Genomic DNA, 5,787 nt, shown 5'->3' on the forward strand with positions numbered 1-5,787 from the left:
TCCCAAAGGAATAGAGGAGCAATGGGGAATACGTGCATATTAAGAAAAAATAAGAAGACCTAAAGATAAAATTTAAACATAAAGAGTAGAACCAAGAGTCTCATCATTCTTTTTCTATTAAGATCTTATTCACTCAACTTTATTGCTTTTTTTTTTTAAATTGATTCAACTTGAAATTTTTTATTTTTTTATTTTTTGCAATTTTTTTTTGAAACGTAACATTTGAAAACTAGCATATCATTCAGCAGCATGTCCAACATTTAACCCATATACAATGTACATCAGTATGGCCCAAAAATACATCATGAAGCATAGCCAACAAAACATGTTATCCAACAAAACCCCCCCCCCCCCCCACACTTATTCCCAAAACAATTCCAAAGCTCCAAAATTCCTTAAGGATAAGGTGATATCATGGTTTTTCACTTAAGGCTTGTAGTGAGCTTCAAAACAAGGAAAGGGAAACAATGTTGGATCGAGTGGCCTCAGAATAATTAAGAAGGGGGGGTTGAATTAATTATTCCTAAACCTTTACTAATTAAAAAATTACTCTTCTAAGGCTTTTACTTATGTTGTTAAGAAAATATGGAGTAGAAGAGAAACTTAATAGAAAGTAAAAGAGGAAATTAAATGCACAGCGGAAAGTAAAATAGTAGGGAATAAGGAAACAAACACACAAGAGTTTTTATACTGGTTCGGCAACAACCCGTGCCTACATCCAATCCCCAAGCAACCTGCGGTCCTTGAGATTTCTTTCAACCTTGTAAAAATCCTTTTACAAGAAAAGATCCACAAGGGATGTACCCTCCCTTGTTCTCTTTGAACCTAGTGGATGTACCCTCCACTAGAACTGTTCCACAAGAGATGTACCCTCTCTTGTTCTCAGTCAAACCCAAGTAGATGTACCCTCTACTTGTACCACAAAGGATGTACCCTCCAATGTGTTAAGACAAAGATCTCAGGCTGTTAAACCTTTGATACTTTGTGAATGGGGATACAAAAGAATTCTCAGGCGGTTAGTCCTTTGAACACTTTTGTATAAGGGAATGGGAAAAATCAAAAGAATTCTCAGACTGTGTCGTTTTGAATTCTTTGACAAGGGAGAAGGGAGACACAAAAGAATTCAGGTGGTTAGTTCTTCGTTCTTTTGGAAAAGGGAGAAGAGAGACACAAAAAGAATTCAGGCGGTTAGTCCTTTGGAAAAGGGAGAAGAGAATGAAAAGATGAATAGCACAAGTTTTCAAGGTTTAGAAAACCAGAAAACTTTAGAAAGCTTTTGGCACAAAGAAGAAGAAGAAGAAGAAGTTCAAAGAGATTCAAGGCTTGTAAAGGATTGATTGAATAAGTGTAAAAGTGTATTGAAAAGCAAATCAAAGCCTTGCTTTTATAGACTCTTCATGTCTGGCCAAGAGGACCATTTAGAAGAGTTATAACTTTTAGAAAAACTTAAAACCAATTTGAAAAAGTCAAAAACCTTTTGAAGAGTTACATCTTTTGATTTATTCAGAAACAAAACACTGGTAATCGATTACCAAATTAGTATAATCGATTACACAAAGCTTTGTGTGAAAGGGTGTGACTCTTCACATTTGAATTTGAATTTCAACGTTCAAAGGCACTGGTAATCGATTACCAGAGAGTAAAAACTGTTTGGTAAACATGTTTTGAGAAAAACCATGTGCTATTCAATTTTTGAGAAAAACCTTTTCATACTTATCTTGATTAAGCCTTCTCTTGATTCTTGAATCTTGATCTTGATTCTTGAGATCTTGAACCTTGAATCTTGATTCTTGACTCTAAACTTTATTCTTGAGTCTTGAATTCTTCTTGATTCTTATCTTGAACTCTTGAATTGTTCTTGATTCACTTGAGTTGTTCTTTGATTGATCTTTGAGCTTTTTTTCATCACCTTTGTCATCATCTTTTGTTATCATCGTTGTTATCATCAAAACACCTTTGAATCACCTTTGATTCTCCATGAAGCTTTGCTTCTACAAACAAGGCTCAAAAGGGCTATCAAAGGAATTAATTCAAGGTAGGTCCATTTGGCTAGAGGCTTATAAGAACAAAATTGCCTAAATCATTTCCAAATATGGATGTGAATTAGGAAGCATCAACAAGAATCAAGCCAAGGCTATTATGCAAGCAAGCAATGGGGAAAAACACACTAAAAGATTATGATGATGGATGGCTCAAATTCTCACAAAGGTAAACTTGTCACTTTAAAATTGAGCTTTCAAAACTATCATGACATGTAGAGGAAAACAAGGATTTCAAATCACAAAATGTCAAGAGACTTTTATTTTCAGAACAATTACCCATTTCTTGAACATATCCTATAATTCAAAGAAAAATATGCAAAGTTGTACATGCAAACATAATTGACCTAAAATATTACACTAGAAACCCAACAAAACTAACAAATTTAACACAACTAACAAAATTAACAAAACTAACAAAACTAGCAAAACCAAAGAAGACTCCCCCCATACTTAAACAACACATTATCCTCAATGTAGTACAAGTAAAAGATTAAAAGCAATTAAACCATCAAATAGAATCAGACAAATGTAATAATAGTAAAGAAGGAGATAGGAAAAGAAAAACTCCCTAAGTCATGGTGGAAAAGAAGTAAGCTGAAGTAAGGAGATCTTTTGAGCAAGGACCACTCCCAATGTGTAATTGGATGCATCGCACATTAGCTCAAATGGGGCGGTCCAATCAGGTGCCTTGCTAAAATCTCTTATAAAGCGCCTGTAGAATCCTGCCAGGCGTTCAAGCATCTGGTCAATGAATGGCAGTGGAAAATGGTCCTTTTTGGTAACCTGGTTCAGCCTCCTATAGTCGATGCAGACCCTCCAACTGTTCTGCACCCGAGTAGGAATCAACTCCTCCTTCTCATTTTTGATCACGGTGAGACCGGTTTTCTTTAGAACTACCTGGACGGGACTTACCCATTGGCTATCGGAGATAGGATAAATGATTCCAGCTTGCAAAAGCTTGGTTACCTCCTTCTTCACTACATCAAGAATTATCGGGTTGAGTCTTCTCTGTGGCTGTCTTACTGGTTTAGCCCCATCCTCTAAATTCATCCGATGCATACATGTGGATGGGCTAATACCAGGATTGTCCGCCAGGGTCCAGCCTATAGCCTTCTTATGCTTCTTGAGAACTGATAACAGCTTCTCCTCTTGCTCATCAGCAAGGGATGCATATATAATTACTGGAAAACTTTTTCTATCATCCAAGTAAGCATATTTTAAATTTGATGGCAGAGGCTTCAATTCTGGTGTGGGCGGCTGGATAATGGTAGAAGGAGATGGTTTCTCAGCCTATACCTCATAAAGAAAGTCAGAGATATGTGTACTTCCTGAAACATGGTGAGTTCTATCTGACTCTAGAAAATCAATCTCAAGAGGTAAAACATCACCAGACATGTAATCAATATAAATTTCAGATTCACTCTCAGCATCAAATTCAGACATATGATCGAGTACAAATTAAGATTCAATGCATGAAGAGTGTCAGGCATGCAGATTAGAATGAATATCAATCATGTATTCATCAACAATATAGTCAATTATTTCAACACGAAATACATAAAGATTTTCAGATGGGTGTTTCATAGCATCAAGAATATTAAAATGAACAGTTATATCACCAAACTCCATAGATAGTGTGCTTGCATATACATCTATCTTTTCCTAGCAGTTTTTATAAAAGGTCTGCCTAGAATGATGGGAACTGATCCTTTAGAAAATCCCTCCTCCATATTCAAAATATAAAAATCAACAGGGAAAATCAGTTCACCAACTCTAACTAAGACATCCTCTATGAAACCAGCAGGATAGGCAACACTTCTATTAGCTAAATGAATTACCACATCAGTTGACTGCAAAGGACCTAGAGATAGACAATTAAAAATAGACAGAGGCATAACACTAACAGAAGCTCCTAAATCTAGCATGGCATTGTCAAACTTATTGTTCCCTATAATACAAGGTATGCTGAATGTACCTGGATCTTTACATTTTTCAGGGATTTGGGGAACAGATTTACCAATCAATGCGGAGACATTTCTGCCCATACTAATTCTTTCACTTCCTTTAAGCTTCCGCTTATTAGTGCACAACTCCTTCAAGAATTTAGCATATCTTGGAATTTGCTTTATTGCATCCAGCAGAGGTATGTTTACCTCTACTTTTCTAAATGTTTCCAAGATCTCCCTCTCTGCCCCTTCCATTTTTTTGTTGGAAATTTCTCTTGGAGGGAATGGAAGAGGGATATGCTGCTTCTGTAAGTCAGAATTACCAGTGGAAGATTCACTTGCATAGAAATTGTTAGGCAACTTACTATTTAAATTTTTGTCATCCTCTTTTTCTGGAGTAGAGTGAAGTTGGGTAGGTTCATTTGCGAATACTGGTTGAGGTCCTTGACACTGCTTTCCCGACCACAATGCAATAGCACTCACATTTTTAGGATTCTGGACAGATTGAGAAGGTAATCTGTCAGAATTCTGGGACTGTTGTTGATTTAACTGTGTAGCCAATTGTCCCATCTGATTAGCTAAGCTCTGAATGGAAGCTCCGGTCTCTTGTTGAAACTGCATGTTTTGCATAGTAATTTGCCTCACAAGTTCTTCAAGAGAAGGTTGCGGAGGAGCCTCAACTGTTTGCTGTTTTTGGGTTGTTGTTGTTGCTGCTGCTGTTGTTGTTGCTGTTGGATTGGTGGAGGAACATATGGTCTACTTAGGCCAGAAACATTCTGAAAATAAGGCTGTTGTTGTTGTGGTTGCTGTTGTGAAGGACTCGACCATCTAAGGTTGGGATGATTCCTCCACCCGGGATTGTACCTGTTGCTGGAGAGGTCATAATTGTTCTGTTGTGGTTGATTTTGTTGCTGAGGTTGCGGAGGTCTATTGTAGATGTTTGCAGCATAAGCTTCAGGCTATTCAATTGCTCCAAGTTGCTGCATAGAAGGGCAAAGGTCTGTGTGGTGGTTGGCAGAGGAGCATAAAGCACAGAGTCTGGCGACAGGTGCACATTTTTAATTCATGGCCAGTTGGGTTACCAAGTTAACCAAGGCATCTAGTTTACCTTCAAGCTTCTTAGTTTCAGATGATGTAGATGAGTTTATGGCTACATCATGCACTCCTCTAATGACTATAGCATCATTCTTGGCGCTAAACTGTTGGGAGTTGGAAGCCATCATCTTAATTAAATTTTTGGCTTCAGCAGGGGTCATGTCTCCAAGGGCTCCACCACTGGCAGCATCTATCATACTTCTCTCCATGTTACTGAGTCCTTCATAAAAATATTGGAGAAGAAGCTGCTCAGAAATCTGGTGGTGAGGGCAACTGGCACATAGTTTCTTAAATCTCTCCCAGTATTCATATAGGCTCTCTCCACTGAATTGCCTAATGCCTGAAATATCCTTTCTGATGGTTGTCGTCTTAGAAGCAGGGAAATTTTTTTCTAAGAATACTCTCTTGAGGTCATCCAAGCTCGTGATGGACCGTTTGATCGAGGTCGTACCCGAATCAAATTTACATTAAAATGTAGTAACTAGGAAGTGATCCTAGGTCATTTCCCAACGAGCAATGATAAACCAAATGTTCATAACAGATAGTAGGAAAATAGTAACGAATTGGGGGGGGGTGTTTCTTTTTGTAAATTAAACAGCAAGTAAATTTGAATTAGAAAATATCAGAATTAAAACATGTTGCTTCCCCTTGATTCACAAGCAAGTCTCTTATCCTAGGTTACGAGAATTTATCCTTTATCAGTT

The 5,787-nt window shown here is 37.4% G+C and overlaps 1 non-coding gene across 1 annotated transcript; it reads left to right on the plus strand.

Moving 5' to 3' along the window:
- Positions 1–5,338: 5,338 nt before the first annotated feature.
- Positions 5,339–5,445, plus strand: LOC112998437 (small nucleolar RNA R71). Its single transcript, XR_003263538.1, has one exon. It is a non-coding gene; the product is annotated as a small nucleolar RNA R71 (small nucleolar RNA).
- Positions 5,446–5,787: the final 342 nt, after the last annotated feature.

This window comes from Glycine max, chromosome 11 (genome assembly GCF_000004515.6).
Source record: "Glycine max cultivar Williams 82 chromosome 11, Glycine_max_v4.0, whole genome shotgun sequence".
In the NCBI taxonomy this organism is placed as follows: Eukaryota; Viridiplantae; Streptophyta; class Magnoliopsida; order Fabales; family Fabaceae; genus Glycine; species Glycine max.